Below are 24,595 nucleotides of genomic sequence, written 5' to 3'. Positions count from 1 at the left end.
GTAAAGGAAGGAAGATCACAAAACAGGCAAACGTGATCAGTGCCTGAGTATCATGTAAACAAAAAAAGGATCATTTGAAACAAAACAATCTACATGACAGGAATATTTTGATGTTATTTGTTATTTAAAGGGGCCCTTTTCAGACTTATGTGCACTGTATGTTTCAAATGTACTCTTGTTCAACATGATGTGGAAGTGCCATCCCATGAGGTTGGTGTGTTCTTAAGTTACCGCGGTTCCATTTTTAGGCCTCTTCTAAATCTTGTGAACGATCGGTACAAAAACTTCACGAGATTTCCACAAGATGTTTTCAATTTCTCATGAGGGCTCCACATCAGAGCTACAAATCAGAAATCAGAAGTAGAATACTTCAAGAGTTAAGTCATAAAGTGATGACAATAAAGCTGTGATACAATGTGATACAAAGTTTTCTAATATACACTTTTACATAAAATGTTTACAAAATGAACTCATCATTTTTGCAAAAAATACAATTATAGTATCAAAAGAAAACAATAGTTAAAAGACAAATGTTATTTTACATTTGTGTCTGTAACGTTCACACACTAAACGTATGACTTTATATTGATAAAATAAGAAATACTTCTCTTTTAAAAACAAATCTACCTTTCGGCAATATTGGGACTTTTTCTCGATTTAAAAAATATTTGTACCTTTTTTTTTCATAATTTTGCAGTTTTCTTCTCGTAACATTACGACGTACACAAACATTCCTTGATTCACAACCACTGAGCGACATTTACACGTAATAACTTGTGTACTAAATCTTTCTTCCTGTTATTTCCGTTGCTTTTGTTTGCATGGAAGGATGTCAAAGTGGCAATGCTGCAGCCACATTAAGCGCCCAAAGCAAATGTTGACAAAGACTGCTCATTCTGCAATGCTTGACCTTTAATACTTGGACAATGTGTGATTGAAGTCATTGTTTGGGACTGAGAGCATCGTTGGATTACAGACTAAAGACCAAGAGAGAGACAGGCCTCATCGTAGCTTCATTTCAAGAGGGCAGCAGTGATGCTTGATTACATAGCGTATGATAAACCTGTCGTTTGAAGTAGTGTAACCATGCATGTAATGCCTTTTACCGTTTACGGCTGTGTTCTTAGCGAAGAACTGCATGAGCGAGGCTTTGCATTTCAATCGGAGCCCCACAATGGTGGCAGTGGGGGGAGGGTGTATGGTTGTCGCCATTGTTGTTTATCTGCAGACACTGTTTGCTTGTTTGCGCTGAGCCCCATCTCCCAAAATTCTCCTCTCTGCTCGTCTGCTGGAGACAGCTCAAAGACCCCCTGCTGGTGGCTCAGTAGAGCAGCTTTATCTGAGCTGGCTGCCATTGGCACAATGATTGTGTCATTGCTCCATGCTGCATGTCACAAAGTATCTTCTGTGGGATGAGGGGGTCTCTATCTATTCATGAGACTTGATTAGAGCATCAGCAGCCGCTCTCTTTTTCTGCTCATGACTTCATCAGCATGCAAACATGAAAAACACCACACAGGCATTAGTGTAGGAGATACAACACAAAGTAATACCAAAATAAGGGCATGAAACAGGAACTAAGACATAAAAGGGAAATAAACCAAACTGTCACGCGGGCTAACTCACAGATGGTGACAAAAAATATTGATCTCCTAACGCTAGTATCAAACTGATGCTAATACACTCCTAATCAAAATCTTAAGACCAGTTGAAAAATTGCTAGAATATGCATTTTGCACATTTGGATCTTAATGAGGTTTTAAGTAGAGCTACAATATGCAAAAGCAAGAAGGGGGAGTGAGACAAAAAGCATTTTGAAAAAGTTATTTATTGAAAACAACAATTAAACTTAAATAGGTTGTTTATCAGCTGATCAAAAGTTTAAGACCACAGGCTATAAAAGCCCAAATCTGCTTTTCTGTCAGGCATTCACACTGTCATGCCCTCCTGATGGCTAAAGCTAAGAAGCTTTCTCTTTTTGAACGTGGTCGGATTGTTGAGCTGCAAAAGCAAGGCCTCTCGCAGCGTGCCATTGCTGCTGAGGTTGGGCGCAGGAAATCAGTCATTCTCCCTTTTTGGAAAGATCCTGAGCATTATGGAACAAAAGTCAAGTGGTAAAAAAAACAAAAACACACCTGCGCAGAGCCGGAGGATCCGATTGGCTATCCATCAAGACACAGGGCTGTCTTCCACAGACATTAAGGCCCTTACTGGTACCGACTGCAGCACAATAACAATCAGACGGCATCTCCGGGAAAAGGGTTTAAAAAACAAAAAACAAATTCAAAGACCTCGTCTCCTTCAACACCACAAAATGGCCTATTTAGACTTTGCCAGGGAGCATCAAACATGGGACATTGAAAGGTGGAAAAACGGTCCAGATGGCTTCCAACATTACTGGCATGACAAGGAGATCCCACCTGAGATGTTTTCTACCCGGCACAGTGGAGGGGGGGTCCATTGTGATCTGGGGTGCTTTTTCATTTAGTGGAACACTGGAGCTTCAGGTGGTGCAGGGTCGTCAAACGGTGGTGGCTTACGTGCAGATGTTGCAGCGGGCATCCCTCATGACTGAGGGCCCTCGTCTGTGTGGTAACAGCTGAGTTATTCAACAGGACAACGCTGCAGTTCACAATGCTCGCTTGACCAAGGACTTCTTCAAGGAGAACAACATCACTCTTTTGGACCATCCTGCATGTTCCCCTCATTAGAATCCCATAGAGAACATTTGGGGATGTATGGCAAGGGAAGTTTATAAAAATGGCCATCAGTTCCAGACAGTTGATGACCTTCGTGAAGCCATCTTCACCACTTGGAGCAATGTTCCCACTAGCCTCCTGGAAACACTCACATCAAGCATGCCCAAAGCAATTGATGAAGAAGAACAGTGGAGCTACTCATTACTGAGTCCTACTGAGAATTTTTTTTTCGATGGTCTTAAACGTTTGATCAGCTGATAAACAGCCTATTTCAGTTTAATTGTTGTTTTCAATAAATTACTTTTTCAAATGTTTTTTGTCTCACTCCCCCTTCTTGCTTTTGCATATTTTAGCTCTACTTAAAACCTCATTAAGATCCAAATGTGCAAAATGCAAATTCTAGCAATTTTTCAACTGGTCTTAAGATTTTGATCAGTTCTGTACTGCCCTTATGGCGATACGAATGATATTTGGATTTATCCGCCCACCCCTAACATTCATTTGTTCTGGAAGGCATGAATGAGATGATGTGTGATTGAATGAATGAATGAATGGGATATTTATTCATTCTCTATCGTATTAAGTGACCTAATACGATACTGCTGTCTTAAATAAATATTTCCATCTGAACCATACCACTGCCCTGTGATTGGCTGGCTACCAGTCAAGGGTGAACCCCGCCTCTCGCCCTAGTGAGGACAAGCAGTACAGAAAATGGATGGATGGATTATGCCACTAAAACATGCTTGTTAACTCAATTTAGATGTGAATTACAGTTTATGCTCTCATAGGAGTCCACCCACCTCAGAGAGGTCTTTATCATTTTCTCATTAGTCCCCTCAGCATGGTTGCAAAATGAATTGTTTTCACGGAAGGCGAGGACTGTCACTGCAGTAATCCACTGACAGGGATGTCACTCCTCGTCGGCAGTATTGATCACTGCTATCGGAGTCCTGCGGTGCAGAAGATTCCACTCAGGCACGTTAGCAGGACCACTGCAGCAAAAATCAGCCATCATGGCATGCACGTAGCCCCTTACTTGTTGCTTTAAAAACACTTCTGGAGCCTATCCCAGCTGACCCGGGGCGAGAGACAGGATACACCCTGGGCTGGGCACCAGCCAATCACAACGCAGACCATTCACACTCACATTCACACCTATGGACAATTTAGAGTATCCAATTAAGCTAACATGCGTGTTTTTGGAAACCACCTGACTGTGCTAACCACGTGTTCACAGCCGTGCCCTTATTTAAAACGTGATGTGTTTCCTACAAGCGTGTTACAACCTTTAAAGAGCAAAGTAGTATTTGGTTTGGGGAGTGGCGCGTACAGCATATAGGATATCATATCAGTAATATATAGATTGCATGGATAATTTTAAAGCAGAGCACATCAAAGTTCCTGGGCTGCAGGCTACACTTAAAATGTTTTTGAACCCAAGGAACACGGCCTCCTATGTGGCCACCGGTCTTGGCAGAGCTGATAAATAGAGTCTGTAATCAGAGGACTCTGTCGGACACGTTCACTGCTGCTCGGCTTCATCCCAGCCAAGAGACACTCGGTGAAGAAAAGGACATAGGGAGGGTTCTATGGCGACCTCGGATGCTGGATGAAGACACATCGTCATGGGAAAACATGTTTGGCCCGCTGATGTCATGGATGGGGCAGACTGTCGCCAGTGCTGTCACATGATCAAATTATAGTTTGAAAAGACATTAAAGGAAACAAATTGTGACAGTAGTTGGAGCACAAAAGTGACCTTGAAGAGTCCTTGTGTTGGACGTTTCCTGCTGCCATTGGTGTGGGAATACTGACTGTGGGTGGTCCAGTGACTACCAAAGCATGTATCAGCAGCAGTACGTCTAATAATTTCACCATAAGCATGAAATATCTTGATAATACATCATAACACAGACATGCAGTGAGGTCCATGGCTGGTGAGGCACTGACTCCTTATGGAGTATTTTTTGTTAATACAGGTTGCTCATTAAGTGGATAACCAAAAAAAGAAGTACATGCAGCCTTTCCTTCTCCAGAAAACGTTGTGATACTTTGTTGTATAAGCCTGATTACCTCTTGGTGAGCTTGGTATATGATCCTCCATCTTGGTAGTCAAATTCAGTCATTTATTCAGCAGAGCATAAAAAGATATGAATGCATTTGTCTTTGTCTTTGTCAAAATGCTGGCTTTTCCTCTGTGGAAGGACGTTAGTGACAAGCACCTCCCAGCTCACGCACGCCCTCGCCCCTTCAGGATGCAGCGGTACTGCAAGTGCTTCCCGTATGACCTTCTATGTATTTTATGGTCTAATCAGCAAGAATAATGATGTCACACTTACATGAAAGACATTACACAGGCTTAGAACGTCATGGTGAATAATACATGTTTCTGCAACATTATATTTTTAGCCACATGCTGACAAAGAAACTGGCAGGCACCATGAGCCAACTCAGTGTGTACTCAGACGGTAGGCGGGGCTTGCGCTCATGGTGGCCTCACCTTATAGGGTTCTTCCCTGCATTTGATCAAGAAAATTCAGCGATTTTACCTAACCTGCCCTGACTCTGCCCTGACATCACTGCATAATCACGCGTGGGCACGTCGGTGCTTTGTTTTGACACTGCAGCCACACAACAAAAGGGTTCAGGTTTGAATCTGTGGGTTCAAATCTCAGGCCTTTTTTGTGGTTTGCCTGCATGTGAGGTTCAGTCAAGTGAATGTAAGTGTGAACAGTCCAGGGTGTACCCCACCCCAAAAGTCAGTTGGGGTAGACTCCACCCTCGCTGACCCTGAACAGGAGAAGCAATATACAGGTTGTACTTAAAATCTGGACATATAATATACTATACACCTATAATATAGTAGTACAGACATTTCACAAAAGTAATTATTGAATTTAATGACTGAATAATAATAAATAATAATACATGAAATAATAATTTCAAATAATTATATATATATATATATATATATATATACAGTCAAACCTGTCTTAGCGGCCACCTTTATAGAAGGGCCACCTGCCTATAGCAGCCACTGAAAAATCCCCCCCAGCAAATTTACATGTTATAGACCCTGTGTATAGCAGTCACCTGTCCAACGCGGCCAGCGGCCACCCATTTTGTCTCCCTTGGTCAATATCTGCCTGCATATAGCGGCCAAATTACCAACTCAAGTAGAAGCTTCATGCACGAAAAAGTTTTGTTTTTCAATCAATGAAGGCGTTGTGACTTTAATTACTGAGTCCTAGCTCAGTCACAATCATTCACAAGATCCACACAAACTGTCAGTTGCTCCACATAAAAAAAGCCGTCTTCTTTTGAGCTTGCTATTTCCTGGTCAAACATGTAACTTTAAGAGCATTTGCACCAAAACATTACCGCAAATAAGGCTGGGAACAGGACGTGCTCCCAGCGACGCTACAATAATAAAACAAAAAAAACATATGCAAGCGTGCATGCGGCAGCAGGAGCAAAACTGAGTTGGGTTGTACTTAATTTAAGTATTTTAGAATGTACTCACGTTATTTTTCATCAATCCTCATCCACAAATCCATCAAAGTCCTCATCTTCTGTACTCGACACAAACAAAGCCGTCTTCTTTTCCGTTCGCTACTAGTCTGTTAACTTGTCAGTGTTATTCAGCTCCGAAGCAAAGAAGGAAACTTCTCCTGTTGCTTCTGCCAACTTTATTTCTTGAACGCGGCCACCAGACAGCAGCTCAGAACACACACACATCTCTCAGCATCGTCTCTCCTTCCTGCTTGCCCACAAGGCAAAGGTTAAACAAGCCCCACTACATAGCTGTCCAGCCAATGCCTGTAAGAAATGACACCGTTTATTTCCTGGTGCGCACTGGTCAATACTGTAATGCCGCTTGTTGTGGGGAAGGAGAGACTCACGTCGCCGATGCACTTTAATGGCTTTATTAACAGCAGAGAACACTGCAGGACTTTACATCCACGCCAACATAAACACACTTCCCAACTCTCTCGAAACTCACAGCTAGCACTGAGCCTAGCTCTCCTGCTCGGGACGCCCACCGTCACTTCCCGTCACTTCCTGATGAACTAAAGCTGTAATGACACTCTGCCGTATAAAAAGTAAAATATAAAAAACAAGCGTAAGACATTACTAGCACAGCTTTGTTCTGTGGGTCGTGGATATATTCTATCAGTTATTATTAAGCCTCTAGCTTCCTTTTAGTAAGTAAAAACCTTGGCTATGATTGCACTACATTGTCATGTAGACCTACAAAGTACACTTGGAAGAACAAGAGGTGAATAAATGTATTGCAACTGATGTGAAACTGATGAGGGGTAGGATTAAATAAGCTTTGCTTCTTCCTACTCCTTTTTGGACATGCAAAATTGTGAATTGTACTATGTGATGTGCTACTGTTTGACTCATGCATGTTCAGGATTAAAACCATGAACCATGATAATAACAAGCCTAGTAGTGCTGTACAGCTTTTATCCACAGTCCGCAGTGCCCTCTACTGGTAAACATTATTATAAAAAAAAAAAATCCCTCTTTTTTTTCTTTTTTTTCCTCTACTGGTCAACCTTCAAACTGGACGCCAACCTGTCTATAGAGGCCACCTGTCTATAGCGGCCACTTTTGCAGACTCCCTCTAGTGGCCGCTATTGACAAGTTTGACTGTATATATATATATATAATATAAATAAAATATATAAAAGTTAATAAATCAAGTAAAAAAACAACAGTAATATAAATATTACTGTATATATGTTCTTATAATATATAGTTTTTATATAATTATATACTATATGCATCTTTGCCTGTGTGTCCAGACTTAAGCACCCTGTAGAAAATAAATCAAACATACAAATATTCTGTTCGTCATATTCAGCATCCACCAAGTAGTACTGTACAGTTCAGTTGGGTATGTTGCTTCCATCGTAAAGTATTGAAATAACTTTTATGACCATCCAGAGCTGCCGTGGCGTGATACCTAAAGGGAGGAGCAAGACACAGTCCATTGATGACTCCCACTTGTATCTGCACATTTATTCTGATCCTCACCTAAATGTAGTGTTTAATCTCTTACCCATGTGTCACTATTTGCAGTACTACAATATGTCAAAACTGCATAAAGGTTATTAAAACAACAACACTACACATTTAGTGTACAATACTTGATGTTTGTGTCAGGTGGCGTCCATTTCTTTGTTTGGCCGTGACTTCACGTGAGGGCGTCCTGTTGCTCACTAAGAGGCAGAGTGGAGGTTTTATCATTTCTGAACTGAAGTGTGATAGCTGCAGGTGACTCACAAGTAGTGTTGGAGTCGTGCGGGTTTTTATTCATGAATGCTGCAAATGGTGGCTACGGAGAGCAACAGTGAACAGCTTTGGGCCAAGCGTGAGGGCCGGTGAATAATTGAAAAGTCCTGCCAGCCTGGGTCAGACTGTTTCCTCCACTGGGATCAGACGTCATCCCTGGTTGCTGTGACACGGAGGTCCATTTGGAATACAGAGAAGTGCACTCCAGGTGTGTTCATTTCCTACACTAAACGCTCCCAAAGCCATTGCAGCCTTGTGGATGGAGGAAATGCCGTGGCTGCACACAATGTGGGAATGAAAATGTCAATGATAATCGCTGTGTTGGTGTGCATGAGCATGCAGACTTACAAATGAGCGCAGACAACAGAATATGTCACGTCAGTCAAACGGGGCATAAATCAGCCTTGACCCGGGTTTAATTACCCCCTGAGCAGCCGTTTCGGTGTTTGATGGCTCGCCAGCGTGGTATGGCAGCACAATAAGTTCTAGCAGGGCCTTTTAAAGACATGCCACTAACAAATACCTCTGCTGCTGATGGGAGTGCTGAACTATCAGGAAAAGCTTTATGTGTCCTCTGGATCGATCCCTCACAAAGGATGATTCTTGAATTAGGTTTCCAGTGCTCTTATATTTATTCATCGGCTCAGTGGGTTTGTACAGAGGATTCGAATCAATGAGCACAAAAAGAATTAGTAGTTAGAAGAATTCTCTTCGTTTTCTAAATTGCTGTTTCTAAGTCAAATTTCAGGGAGTCAAAAAATTTGTGATGGGAATTTTTGATTGATTTCCCACAAAAATATGTGATAATGAATTTCTTAGGTAAAAATATAATCATATCAAATGTTTATTGTTTGCATGGCTTTATTTGTATGCTCAACATGGAAGAGATTGCAACAAAACTAGATGAAGCCATTTCAGCAGCTGAACTGAAATGTAGAAATAGCCCAGAAATATGTTTAAATTTCAAAGGATCGCTCCCTACTTAGCCACCACCTTATCGTGGTGAAGGAGTTTGCGTGTCCCAATGATCCTAGGAGCTAAGGTGTTGGGGGCTTTTATGCCCCTGGTAGGGTCACCCAAACAAGGGTGCCCATTACGTCGATCGTGAGCTACCAGTAGATTGCGAAGGTAGTGTGGGTCGATCACATAAATGTCACGTCGTAGATGTCATATGACATCAGTCAGCTGACATTAAGCTCCCCTCGTGATTCGTTCGTGCTCTTCCCGCGGAAAAGGTAAAGTGGTGAGGAGACGTCTTAAGCTACACGCAGAGATTCAACTTTCACCTACAGGTATTATTCTCATTACGGATAAACTAACTCGGTGGTAGGATGCCTATGTCTATAACCAAAGTTATCCGTTCATTTGTAACGGCTAGTTATGTAGAAAAAAAGTAAATTGTTGATGGCTTTGCTTCGCGTCCTAAACTCAACTATAGAAATACGGATTTTGTACATTGGAAATGTGCCCATTGCAGAAACCTTGTTAATATGTTGCATCGACTATTGCATCGACTATTGCGGTATTTCTTGTTTATCTGTAATGTTTGCTAGCATTTGCTGTTAGCTAACTGGACGTAATGCATGAACTGTGTGTATAATGAATGCTTAGGAGGCTCCTCTCTAGAACCCCTGAATAAACCTTACCAGGAAGGCTGAGAAGTGTGATCCCATGATAATTGGAACACATCCCACCACCCCGTGCTGCCAATCCAGAGGCACCGCCCCCGATGTCAACGCGACGCTGCAGTATTTTGCCGTACTTTCATCATTTTAAATATTACCGGAACTTCTTTACTGGGCGCATTGATTTCACATGTAGTGCTACTTCCGTCAACAACAGCAGCGTGTCAAGTACGTGTCTGTTTGTTACTACTAATCATGGCAGACTTTGTGAGAGCCACTGTTGACGACTACTTTTGGACAAATGAGGATCCAGAGCATTATCTTTTTGATCCTCAAAATACGGAGGATGAGCTACAGGTTTTAGAAACTGAGCCCGCAAGAAGAGAGGTTGAAACTTCGTAGCAGATGGGGGGCAAGTCATTACACCGGCAACACTTGTGGAGCTTGTCAAGCCATGCCGACAGAAATGGAGTGTTACCATTTGTGTGCGTGGCGGGGAGGACATTGCTCCAAGAGATTGCATCATAACGAACGAAGAATTGTTAGCACTAACAAACCCTGCAGTGATAGAAACTTTTTTCCACCTGCCCAAAATAAACTGGAAAAGACACCTCAGACCAGCTGGACCAGACGGACAACTGTCCATCTAGTAAGTCACCTTGACATTGATAGTGATACATGGAGCACAGGGCACATGATATCACAACACAGTCCATCTAGCCGTGTATTAACAAAACACGGAATGTGGGCTAATGCTTTACACATAATTTGGTTGTCTATTCGTAGTTGTTGATATGCTTCTTCTTGCTTCCTAGTCAGTACGGATTGGTGTCCTGTCGCATTGTTTCCAGTGGCGTGAGGCGCTGCTCAACTACGCCTAGTTGTTCATGTTAGCCGCTACATTAACAATGTTGCTGTAGCTTGGTTTATATACAGGCCGGTTATGTGAATAGAACATAGAACAATGTTGGCGTTTTTTGGGCTTTAAAGTTGAAATAGATGCGTCCCGTTACGTGCATTGTTAGCTCCCACATGCTTAGAACACACAGAAAAATTCCAAACAAATACAGTTTTCCTTAAAGGTGGAGGGTGTGGTTTCAATCCCGACCCGGGGCAGTTTTTTTTTTAATTTGAATATCCTTCAGGATCAATAGAATATCTCTCAACCGTTGTTTATTTTTTCATAATAATGTCAGGCTTGGAACATACGTGTTACACATCAACACATTGAATATTCTTCACAGTTTGACTTGTACTGTAAGAGAGTGAGCAGCCACTTTAGATCTCTCATTGATATTTCAGTGTGAGTCCTTGCTGCAGTCACTTTCCAAACCCAGACCTCTTGATGTGTGTGTGTGTGTGTGTGTGTGTGTGTGTGTGTGTGTGTCCTCTGAAGCAGCACCCAACAGCTGGCTGAAATCAGCTTTTAGAACGTGTTCGCATCTCCTAGAAACCAGCGAGCAGACTCAGTGACGCTTGGAGCTTTCAATGTATTCCATCTTCCATTTTACCTCAGACTAATTGGAGACGTCATGCCACTGTGTTTCTTTGAGGCATTATTATTTGTCTACGTTGTTTTTGTTCTCAGTCTTCCCCAAGTGGCCGTCTCCGGTTTCTCTATCAGATAAAAAATAGAGTGGCAGTAGTAAACCAACCCCTCAGCTGTATGTGGAGCACAGATATGAGAGAGTCACCTGTGAGGCCAAGTGTGTCCTTCATCCTGCTTCATCTGCATGCATGAAAAGGAGATGAGAGACTGGAGGCTTTATTGGAACAGATGACCTCGACTTTATGTTTCATACATCATTATCATGAAGCCAATCTCAATCTGCCTTTTAAATTGAGGGGCGTGTACGCATGCACACGCATGTCTTCATCTTCATGTCTTTCTCTCCTCTTCTCCCTCACATGGACGCGGCATGGAGGAAGACAGTGAGCCATGATGGTTTAAGTCTGGGGACTGGCTGGATGGTGAAGAACCTTTAGGCTTGCTGCAATGACCTGATGAAGTGAGGAAATCCATCAAAAGGCATTGGCTTGGTAATAAAGTGCTCTCCTGCATCACATCAATGTCTGCAACCAGGACTTAGTCATGGCCAGTGAACAGCCTTAGCTGGACATTCATGAATAAGAGGAGCATTCAGACCTGCTCCAGGGTTGAATTTTCACATTTGAAAACAGCAAGCATTGTTGTTGGACAAAAAAATCACATGTAATATCAGTTTTTACACATGAATCATACTAACGTCCACATTGCAAAATAATCATACACACAGTTTCATATTTACAAATACAAAAAATAACAATGCTGCACAGATTCACGTGAATTTACCAACACACATAATGCAAACATTTGTCTATCCATTTTCACACACTCAGGATGCAAACATCCATTTGTCCATCTACTTACACACACACAGTGGTGCTGAAAAAGTGTTTACCCATTTCTGATTTCTTATTTTTGTGCACCTAAATGTTTCCGATCAACTGAAGACAAAATGCAGTTTTTAAATGGAACCTTTTATTATTAACTAATTAAATCCCAGCCATTTTTCAAAAGACAACCCATTCAGTACCGGCCATTTTACCGACAATTTTGACAGATCTTTCAAGGCACACAGAGTATGTGTTAAGGAAGAAAAAAAATCCAAACCTACATGGCCCTGTGTGAAAAAGTGATTGGCTTCCCCCCCTGTTAAAACATAACTAAGAATAATTGAGATCTATCAGTCTGGGAAAGGTTACAAAGCCGTCTCTAAAGCTTTGGGACTCCAGTGAACCACAGTGAGAGCCATTATCCACAAATGGCGAAAACATGGAACAGTGGTCAACCTTTGCAGGAGTGGCCAGCCGATCAAAATCACCCCAAGAGCGCAGCAACGACTTTTCCCAGAGGTCACAAAAGACAGCCCCAGACCTCTTTGAAAACATTCAAAGAACTGCAGGCCTCACTTGCCTCAGTTAAGGTCAGTGTTCATGACTCCACCATAAGAAAGACACTTGGCAAAAATGGCCTGCATGGCAGACTTCCAAGACAAAACCACTGATGAACAAAAAGAACATTAAGGCTTGCCTCAATTTTGCCAGAAAACATCTTGATGATCCCCAAGACCTTTAGGAAAATACTCTGTGGTCTGACGAGACAAAAGTTGAACTTTTTGGAAAGTGTGTGTCTCATTACATCTGGCGTTAAAGCAACACCGCATTTCAGAAAAAGAACATCATACCAGCAGTAAAATATGGTGGTGGTGGTAGTGTGATGGTCTGTTTTGCTCCTTCAGGACCAGGAATGCTTGCTGTGATAAATGGAACCATGAATTCTGCTGTCTACAAAAAATCCTGAAGGAGAATGTCTGTTTGTGACCTCAAGCTGAAACCAACTTGGGTTCAGCAGCAGGACAATGATCCAAAACACACCAGCAAGTCCACCTCTGAATGGCTGAAGAGAAACAACATGAAGACTTTGGGTGGCCTAGTCAAAGCAAACACTTGATTGCAGTTGTTGCTGCTAAGGGTGGCCCAACCAGTTATTAGGTTTAGGGGGCAATCACTTATCACACAGGACCATGTAGGTTTGGATTTTTTTTCTTCCTTAAAAATAAAAAATTTAAAACTGCATTTAAAAACTGCATTTTCCATTTAGTTCAGTCATTGACTAATATTTAAATTTGTTTGATGATCGGAAACACTTAAACGTGACAAACATGCAAAAATCCAAATCAGGAAAACAAACACTTTTTCACACCACTGTACATGAGGCAAACTATTGTCTCACCATTTCCAAATACAGATACACGTGAATTTACATATGCACATAATGTAAACATTTGTCTAACCATTTACATACATACATAATCATGCAAACACCTGTGTGGCCATTTACATACGTACGTAATGTAAACATTTGTCTGGCATTGCGTACCACATATAGTAGCTAACTGAAAATTGTATGTTCTTCTTGGGGCTGTCAATCGATTAAAATGCTTAATTGGGATTAATGACATTTTGTCCATAGTTAACTCATGATTAATTGGAATTAATCAAAGATAAAAAGAAGTTTTGAAAGCTTGAAAGACCATTTTACAATATCTAATACACTTCTCAACATGAGACTGGATTGTATGTTTCAAAATCTTTGTTTATGAAACATTCTGGGTTTTTTTTAAACAGCTCAACACAAAATGAACCTCAATGTATAAAAAACAAACACAAAGTACAACAAGTAGACATTGGTAAGGTAAACTGTCCATCACTCGCATATCATTCTCTTCAAGCAAATAATCTCATGAAATATAGTTATGACGAACATTACAACTAAACGTTTGCAAAAACATCCAACAACTAGATGAAATAAAAACAGGGTCTTATACAAATAAATATTGACAACTTCCAAAAAATAAATGGCTCAAGAACAGTCTGTTGTTTACAGAAGTCGGACTGCGCCCGTATACTGTAGTGCAGTCAGGCTATAGCTTATACTTCACTTCCAAACATACTTTTCCTAGTCTGGCGACTTCAACGACATGGAAGTACGACACCACGGGTCTTTCAACATGCAACTTTTATTCTGTCATCTTTGAAAAGCACAGCAGTTCAAGCACAAACGCTAATAAATCTCATATAAATGATAATAATAACGCTAATAAATTCCCTTGTGAGACTTTCCTGCCATCTCATTGAGCTGTGTGTGCTCGCTCGCCTCCACCTTTGTCACATTGACACAAGCCCCCAAATAGCTGTCCTTGGCTATGCCTGCTGGTAACTAGCAGCTTGTAACCCAAATTGTAGCTGGCAGTTCAGATGTAAAAAAACACTCATTAGTTGGGACACTGGTATGCCAAGGTAGCACTGTATAAATGACAATACAAAATACCTGCAGTGCTCCAGTATCTTCTCTCTTCTCTTTGGCATTTGAGCATTTGAGAGTTGACGTACTCTGTGACAACTCAACTGACAGCAACAAGAGATAAAAATAACTTTGGTCTTGTCGAGAGAATCACCTGCCAGAGCTTTGAAGCTAAACTTACTGTTCAAAATGCCCTTTTCCTTGTCCATTTCTGCTCAATATTTTTTCCCACTTGCGGCTCCACAGCAACAAACAGGATGTGCACACATTAATCGCGCGTCAAAAAAAATTGTGCCGTTAAAGGAAATTGTGTTCTTAAAACGTGTTATTAACGTATTAACTTTGAAAGCCTGTTAACTTTGATGTGTTATGAAGGGATTAACTTTGACAGCCCTAGTTGTTGAAAGATATTTTCATGAAACATCATCTTGAACATGTGTTAGCAGAGCTAGCAGTTAAAGAGGGTACATTACACTATGTGCCAGCATTGTTTATTGTGTTACATGTCACCTCCAACTCTGAGACGGTATTGGTTTAGCAGGATGTTTTGTGCATTCATGTTCTCTGCATGACATCCCATTTTGGAATTACCTGGGGGTATTATGTTGCCATGGACAAGTAACCTCTTTTACTAATCTGTCACCAGCTTTTAATGGTTTTCTATTCGGGATATAATTATCTGGTTAAGCTGTCAGTCAAACTCTTGTCAAGACATCACAATGGCCTCAAGGTAAGAAAACCCAATACTGTATTGTCAAGACAAAACACTGGAACAATCTCAAACGACATGACAGGGAGTACACGGACGTTTTATATTTGCATATACGGATTTGGAGTTAGATGGCTTTAAATTTTGCCAAAAATAGTCATCTTACTTTGACATAAGGAGTCAGTGATGACATGGTTTTTGCCATCGGACAGTTTGATGTCAAATTGTTATGCGGAGCACGAAGTAAAATGACCTTCAAGAACTGCCTCATCATCACATTTTGCAGTAAGTCTTTCCTTATCTGATGATTAAGAACATTTTAATCACCCAACACAAGTAGATGCATTGGAATGTTTATTTTGCATGCTTCATCTACTCTCTGATGATGTTATGCTTATTACAAGGGGTGCCACGAGGTCTCATGTCACAAGATCTCCTGAGATTAAAACATGACGATATTTTTTGCTTAGAGAAAAGCTGCTTTGTGAGAACAGGTCACCCAGAAGCTAATCAGACTGTGAACTATGGCATCCCTACTGTGAATAATAATGCACATAATATGGAAGTGGCAGTGCGTGAGGCAGGATTGGAAGTGCACATTAAGTGATTTCCGCACACTATAAATGTTGCAATCCGACCTACTTGGGTGTCGATCACTCCGCTCGTGAAGTTTGGCTGTTTTTTCCATTAGATTTGAACAGCTGGCATGATGTTAATGTCCAAGCAGAAGCTGTAGTAATTCTACATTTGATCAAACTTAAGATTTGTCAGATCAAAACATGATGGCTGCCTATGACTTCTATCAAAACATGTGAAAGTAGTGTCTGGAAAGTAGAGTTGGAAATACGCCACTTACTGCTTCAGCACTCAAAGCATCATGGGAATTGCAGTTCTTTCAGTGTACAGTCCGTCGTTTATCGCGGGGGATAGGTTCACAAAGGTTCACTTCTGTGACCGTGCCTTTTCGTCCTGGCGCCATTCTGCTGTACTGTACCATTTTTGTATCCTTGTTAAAACATATTTCTGCATTACTGCTCCTGTTGCAGTCCTCCTCCTTTGAACCGCAGATTCATTTACAAGCTAGCAAGCTAGCAAGCAAGCAAGCTAGCGATGACACAGAGGACACGGCAGGGCGGCACGAAGGAGACTGATTGACAATGGCCTACAGCCAGTCAGGATGCACAAAAGACAGTGCAGACAGACAAGAGAAGGGGAAGCTGCGTGTCTCTGCAGCTTCCCACACTGCACTTCTTCTTAAAGGGCCATGCTCGGCCAGCACTGAAAAATTCTGCAAATCTGCGAAAGGTGAACTGCGATAGAGCGAGGGAACACTGTAAACAGAAAGGTAACCTACTGCAATCTGCAATCCATTTTACATGTCTTTTTTCATAACTACACATCAACATAAGTGATTAGTAGTAGCAGCTACAACTGCTGTTGTTATTTTAACTTTCATCATTTTTAGTTTTAATTCCAATTTGTGGAAAGAAGTTCAACAGTTAAAAGCATCATGCCTAGGTTGTAGATGCAAAGTTCTAAAACATTTCCAAAATGTACCTGCATTGTTTTGTGAATGAAAACGCAAATAAAAAAGTCTGTTTGTACAGTTCTATATTTTGTCATTATAGTTTCCTTAAAAGTATTGGTAAAATATTGTCTCGTCTCGTTCTTTTGAAGCCAATATCGTCTGATCGTCTGATTATCGTCACAACAGTATTTATTACAAATACAATTGTGATTCATTTGCGACACCTAATGATGAATATGCTCCAATCTTACATCACAGGATGGCCAGATGAACATCTGTCAGGTGCACGCTCCCAGACATAAGGTAGGCGCAGATACGTATGGGTGTTGTTAAGTTAATATGTTGTTACTATGTCTAAATCTGTGTGTCATCACATTGAATCATCCATGTATTTTTTGTGATAAACTGTCGATTGCATTTTCAGGCCACCCGTGAATAGCGAGTAACTGAGACACCCATAAAAATGTCTATTTTGACACTCTAACCCAAATCAACAGGAGGTCATCAAACAAGCACCTCCCTTGCTGACAGTGTAACCAAAAATGACAAGTAACACGTGTGGAACACACAATGTAACTGCACCATACGGACAATATACGCTTACACGCTATTATACTGTACATACAAAACAATAACATTTTATAGTCATTACCCATTAGGGTAATTTCCAGTTCAGGAATTATACGTCTGGCTCCCCAGCATGTCTTGCGGGTTTTAAATTAGTATAAAATAGCTCCTACAAATAGGTTTGTGGTGTGTCAGTAAGGGTATAAATGTCAACGTAATTCACTGCATAACACCTCCTAAGCAAGTTGAAGTTTGCCTCTGACTACTTTCTCTCTTGCCCTACCAATGGAGAGCAACTGGGATGAGTTTCTACAAATAAACGACCTGAACATGGAGATTGTAAGCACAAACTGGTGGGTTTTCCCACAAAGGTTTTGATCAAAAATTCACATATTTGTTGCGAATGCTGAAATGCGAATATGTGGGGATCCACTGTACACAAGTCATACCTATCCTGCAGTAAGGGAACAAAAGGAATCCTGTAACAATATTCTGCTATAAGTCTATAATCCTTGTCAAAGTCCACCTTCAAGACAGTCCACACCTTATGACCACATAACAGTTGCCTTTGAGGCTAGCCAAAGCAAGCCTTTGAGGCGTGATCATTCACGGTCCAGTGGACACAAGGACAAAACCCCGTGCAACTAGGATCCTCGGGTACTTGCGAGGTATTAGTGCAGAACGGAGGGGCCATGTTGTGGGATGCTGGATGACGAGGTGCTGACACTTGACTTCAGAAAGCAGACATTCACTGGCTGCTGCACCCACACATGCATAAACACACACAAAGATTCTTGCACCAGGCTTTTAGTGGCTTAGCTGAAAAGCAAATGAGTGGGGGTGTAGTGCAATGGTCCGGGTCTGCAGGGACAGCTGCATACGCCTTCCCTCCTCACCGCCTCACACCTGTTACCCATCATCTCCGCTACAGCGCACACAGCATCCATGGGTGAAGCCCAGCACACGACTACATGCCCTGGGAATTAATAAACACAACTTCACACACACACACACGCACACACTGCTTTGAAATAAATGCATTTTCTGGATGCATAAACCAAGTCTTAACCTAAAACTTGAATGCAACATGGGAAGAGCTCTTGCATTGTTTTCATAAAGAGCAGTGAGTCCTGCAATGAGGCACTGTAAACAGATGTACAGTATGTCACCACAACATAAGGAATACCTGAACACACACACACGTTCATCAATGCAGGCACCTAACTTATTTATTAGCACTGAATGTAAAGAAGAAAGGAAACTCTGGTGTCCACCGAAAGCGAACATTTTGATTCAAGTGAGTTCGCCATTGAGTTATTACGCCAGTTTCCTGTTTCATTATGTATAAATGACCACAAATTAATTCAAAAAGAAGAAATTGGAAATAACATGCCAAAAACATGCATGTTAGGTTAATTGGAGACTCTAAATTGTCCGTAGGTATGAATGTGAGTGCGAATGGTTGAATGTGCCCTGCGACTGGCTGGCGATCAGTCCAGGGTGTACCCTGCCTCTCGCCAAAGTCAGCTGGGATAGGCTCCAGCACACCCCCACGACTCTAGAATCAGAAACAGCTTTACAGTAGACGCCCCTACAACGTAAATAATCCGTTCCGAGAACGTTTACGTTATAGGGTTTTATTTTACGAAGCGTAAAATACATGTAAATAGCCTAATCCGTTCCAAGATCTTCCCAAACTCAACCCTTTGGCCTTTCAAAATATTCAAGAAGAGATTTCAATGCGTGCGAACTAGTTTAAGGGCGACTACGATGAGGAAGGGAGGTTGAAGGGAGAAGCCTGTCTCTCACACAAACTCACGTACGCGCTGTATAAGTCAGCCAATGAGGAGAGCGTAGGCGGTGCCCCGATAATCAGCCAATGAGATGAGAGCATAGGCGGTGCCCCGATAATCAGCAAATGAGATGAGAGCATAGGCGGTGCCTCGATAATCAGCCAATGAGATGAGAGCGTAGGCGGTGCCCCGATAATCAGCCAATGAGAGCGTGAAGAGTCAGAAGGCGTCACCAAGTGTACTCTGTTAGTCATGGAAAATGTTTCCCTCTCTCTGTCGCGCGAGCTATTCAAATCGAATTTCTGAACTTGCACCGACTTGACGCTTTACGTTATATGGAATTTCTTACGTAGTACGATGCAAAAACTTACATAAATTCTTTACGTTCAGTGGAATTTACGTAAAAGGAGGTTTACGTTATGCGAGGTACTACTGTATTAGTTACTGTAATAGTTACTGTAATAGTTTTAATGGGATACACACAGACTCACAGAAGCAGATGAGTTCAACTTTTAGTTGAATTTGTTGATCATGATTATAATCAGAATTTACCATTAACACAATAATGGGATTATTCCAGTGGTAGTCATGTACCCCAAATATGAAGCTGATATTTTACTATAGTGGAGTTTACATGACACATGACACAGTCGGTGAAAGAGTCAATATTGTTCAAATCAGTAGCAAACACAGTCCAGTCAGTGGTATCAAAACAGTCCCGTAACATATCTATAGCCTCCGGAGAGCGCCTCTTGACCCTCATGGTTTTTGGTTTAGAGGTCTTGAGTCTCTGTCTATACTTAGGAATGAGGAGTATAGCGTTGTGATCAGACTCACCAATCGGGGCTCTGGCTAGAGCCTGGTACGCCTCCGGTATGGAGGCGTAACACTGGTCGAGTGTTTTGTCCAGCCTGCTGGAGATGTGAACATGTGGCTTGTATCTGGGCAGTGTTTTCTTCATGGAGACATGGTTGAAGTCTCCAAGCTCCAGAACAACCAAGTCTGGGTTGGAGTTTTCTGCGGTGAGGAGGTGGGCAGCTAGTTGTTGTGCGGCTGACGCTGCCGCTGCACTGGGAGGGATGTAGGCTGCGCACAAGATGATGGAGGAGACTTCCCTTGGAGAGTAGAAGGGGATACACCTCACCTCACCAGGTCGTATGAGCAGCCGGACGAAAGGGTTTTTGTATCCGTACACCAGTTCTGGTTGATGTAGAAACCGACACCTCCGCCGCGCTGCTTCTGGGAGTCTCGTGTGCGGTCAGCTCGGTGGAAAGTGAAGCCCTCCTGTTGGAGCGCTGCGTCCGGGATGTTAGCGGTCAGCCAGGTTTCTGTCAGGCATATGGCAGCGCAATCTCTGAAGTCTCGTTGGGAGAGAATGAGGGAGGTGAGCTCGTCCGTCTTGTTTGCTAGCGGGCGGACGTTGGATAGGATGAGGCTCGGCAGGGGTAGTCTGTGGCCCCGGCGTCTCAGCCGTACTAGCACCCCTCCTCTTTTTCCCCTCTTCCTCGGCCGGTGTTTCAGTCGCCCTCGCGAGAGATTTGGTGGTAAATCCATGACGGATGACTGTGAACATGCTGGCTCGTATATGAAGGAGTTCTGTCGTACCGAATGAGTCCATTGCACGGTTCCGAAATAACACAAAACGTAAAAAACAGAAAACAAACAAAGAGCAACACCGAGTTGCCATAGGACGGCGCCATCTTGAACGTCACGTGACGTCTCGCGAGGCGTTCGCCCTGCCTGTTTTATATGGTTTATTGTATCTGTATTTCTATTTATTGATATATAGGATACGTGAGCGGATTTGACGTTTACGTACATTGCGTAAGTTTTATGTGGGGTCACTTGGGAAATTACTGGATATTACCCAATATTTCTGATGGTGTTATCGCTCTGGACTTCATAAGAACCACGGTACAGTGGCACCTTTGTGGCTGCCTTTGAGTCATCATAGTGCGTGGATCCCACGGCAGATGCACGCATGTGTCAATGTGATCGCCGCACAAATTCCAATACATCCCTTTTTTTGTTTCCAACATCACAGGCTTTGCAATTTTGGCGTTATATTTATGGTCTTTGTCAAGTCAAACTATAGTTAAAAGTAGTAGTGAGAATTAATTAATTCGTGAGACAGGTAATAAGAAAAAACAGTGATTGAAAAGTACTTTATTTTGAATTTATTAAAAACAAAACAATAACTTTAAAAAGTCAATTGAGGAAAAAAGTTATTTATTAAATAGGTAGCCTTAAATAGGTAATTAACAGATTTTCGGTAGTGTAGTTATTAAAAACTATTTTTATAAAGTTGGTTATTAAATTATGCAACAGAAGATCATATTAGAACAGGAAGTTGGTGAGTCACCAGCGCACAATAGCGACGCAATTTCCTTTTAAGCAGGCAAGGCTGCGGACAGGTGCGCTCATTTGGTGTGATCGGAAAGGGATCAGAGCTTCATCACCAAACTTTGTGCAATCTGGAGCTACAAGTCTGAAGACGTAGCCGGTAAGGAACCGAAATCCTCTTTTAAAAATATTATTACTGCTGTGGTTTGATGCGCCTGCGCTGCGCACGGCTTGACTTTTCTTTGGTTAGACGGCCGCCAATAACGCGTGCCTCGTCATTTGTGATTTATTAGGAATCTGAATGAATTGAAAGCGTGTGCTTGCTGTAATTGTTTGCTTAGGATGTGAACTTTAGAATGCCGCTGATCGTTTATGGCACATACAGACACGCGGCGGTCCATGTTTGTTTGGTGAATTGGTTGTGATTGGAGTTGTGCCTGGGCACGAGCAGCGTGTAAACAAATACACATTGTGCAGATTTCTTTTGCACATTTAATGTGCTTGTTTAAATTAATAAACTGTTTGTTAAAATCGTGGTAATTATTTAATAGAATAGACACAATTTGATAAAACAAGCATTGTGTAAAGCCTAAAATACTAAGTTACAATGCAAATGTTAAAACATTAAAAAGTAGTTTAATAAATGGCAGTAAAAGTGGTAAAAAAATAATTTAATTTAAATTAACTTTACATTTATGTTGAAATACAATATAACATTGATTTGTTTTAAATGCAGGTATTATGTGTTGGTGTCCTTTTTGAAGGTTTTCAGATTGTGTGAGATTTCACACTTTATTCGGTGGTCCTTGAATGCACCATAGTTTCTGTGAGAAGCAGAAGTACATCTTATATGTAACATCTACACCATGTACATCTACACTCTGATCCCATCTGTACATGGATCATCTCACATTATCATTCATTAGTGGTGAGTACGTATACATTTGATGATTTTGTGTGTGAGGCATATCGGAGGGAGACGGTGAGGGTTCTGGAGCTGAATCTAATCATATAATTACAAATGTCATTCAACGTCAAAGTCAAGATAGCAGAGTTTGGAGGGAGAGGGTGAGTGAGCTGTGTGTCATAAATCAACATTTTTATGGCCGTCTCAATGACTCGCAGATTTTCGCCATTCGTCCTGCAAAAAGCGGGCATCTACTGTATTAAAATTCACCAATCTGGTATATTTTTAGACAGCTACTGTAAAATCATGCACAAAGCAAACAACAACCTGCTCCCCAATAATGTGTATTTTTTTTCAGCAAGAGAGGACTAATGCGACCTCACAGAAACATTTTATTTACGACATGTATGCTGATGTTTTATGGAAGAATGCTGACACCCACCTGTATACCTTTTTTTTAATATAATTTATCCTGGTTTCATTCATTTATCATTAAGTTAGTGAGTCACCAGTGCACAATAGTCTGTATCCTGCGTACATTATGTGATGTTTCTGTCCGTTTTTTCCTTTTATAATTTATTTTTTATTTCAATTCACTTTATAAAAACGATATAAACTATGTAAAACTCAAATGAAAAAGTAAAGACGGTGTGTCAAGGCTTACGTGTTCACTTTGTGATGTGATGTGAATGTAAATGGTCTTTATTGACAGAAGTGAAGCAGAGTGCCCTTGGCGGCTTGCTATAGGAGACCCACGTAAACATTTGACAGGAAGGTAAAGCTGAAGGGCACACAGAGGTCAGGCCAAAAAGGTCAAGTGGGAGAAGTCAAGATTATGTGAAGCATTCCTCAATAGGAATCCTAAAGAAATGGCAACACATGAATAGAACAGCCTCACAGGTGTCCTCCATAAAGGTTCCTGCTGGCAAAGCAGTAAACATGCCTTATTTACCCATTTAATGCCATTTATGTAACTATTTAATCCCATAAGACATTTCAAGTGTAGCAATGTAGCTTTCTCAAAAATATATAATTACAGCCATTTTATGTTGAGCACCTTAATTTGCAGGGACTCAAAAGACAGTGATATAATTGTAAATAAAAAGCTAATTTTAATATCTGGATGAAAATCATGTTCAGTCAATGATTGGCTTCTTCGGGCTGGGCCCTTACAAACAGTGTTCATTGCTTGTGGTGTTACTTCCTGCATAGCTTACGTAAATATTATTTTACCGAGCACTGAAAAAGTAGCAATACAGTCTATAAATAATGTATGAATGCTGTCTGGGTTTGTCACTGTCTTCTTTTATTCTGTTCTTTCAGCGCAAATTCCACAAAGTGCTTCCCCTACAGGCTGGAGTTCCGTCACCAGCTGCCCCGAGGTGAATTCAGCAGCAGCACAGATACACCTGAACAACATTAAGCTGGGATTGCGGCACTCGAGCTCACTAAATCGCTGTCCACTCAACAGGTATTAAAACCTAAGCAGTGTAGCACCACACAGGAGGCTGCAGACATCTCCTCCTCCCCGCTGATCCGCTTTTACTCGACTCCAGCAGTCCTGCAAAGAGCGTAGCTTGTCAGCCTGCAAATTACTGCAATGGTGACTTCCAGGGGAACAACGTGTGTCATTACCACTTGTCTTTCAGGGCCCACTTTGTGTCTGCAGTCGTCAGGTTTTTTTCTACCTTCCTTCTTGTAAACGCATACGTGAGAACGTATTTATTTAGGTGACCAAGAACATTGTGTGATGGTGAATGACTAACTCTACCCACTACAATATTGTGTGGTCCTCATGCTAGATGGCTTTGATGAGAAAACAATTTGTTTCTAACATCTTATGCTTCATGGCAGAGCCTTGCAAACACCCTGCTGCGTATAAAACAACTTTGCCCACTCACAAATGACTCCATCCTGTTTATCTGGAAATATCTCTGACGGCTAAATTATCGGCACATATGTTTACATAGTCAAACTGTGATTGATTTGTTTGTTCATTCATTTTCTATCACACCAGGCTGAGCTGGAGTTTGATGGCATAGTAAAATCCACTTAAGTGATTTATTCATGCTGAAACCTTTAGCTTACACTCTCTATTGTGTCATATATGGGGCTGTTCACACAATGCTAAAAACAGAAAAGGCTTTTTACCAGCAGGCCTTTCTACCTTCATAAAATATTGTCCCAGGTTAGTCTGGAAGGATAACATCCTCTTCTCCTCCCAGATGTCCTTGTAACAGCGCACAGAATCCATGACCGCCCAGCATTCAT

The 24,595-nt window shown here is 41.5% G+C and overlaps 1 long non-coding RNA gene across 1 annotated transcript; it reads left to right on the top strand.

Annotated features, from left to right (window-relative positions):
• The first annotated feature begins 21,475 nt into the window (after positions 1-21,475).
• LOC129178759 (uncharacterized) lies at positions 21,476-24,267 on the top strand. Its single transcript, XR_008569841.1, has 3 exons — positions 21,476-21,577; positions 23,648-23,706; positions 23,796-24,267. It is a non-coding gene; the product is annotated as an uncharacterized LOC129178759 (long non-coding RNA).
• Positions 24,268-24,595: the final 328 nt, after the last annotated feature.

Source organism: Dunckerocampus dactyliophorus, chromosome 3, assembly GCF_027744805.1.
Source record: "Dunckerocampus dactyliophorus isolate RoL2022-P2 chromosome 3, RoL_Ddac_1.1, whole genome shotgun sequence".
In the NCBI taxonomy this organism is placed as follows: Eukaryota; Metazoa; Chordata; class Actinopteri; order Syngnathiformes; family Syngnathidae; genus Dunckerocampus; species Dunckerocampus dactyliophorus.
The sequence above is the reverse complement of the archived record's forward strand: the minus strand, read 5'-3'. Positions and strand labels throughout refer to the sequence as shown.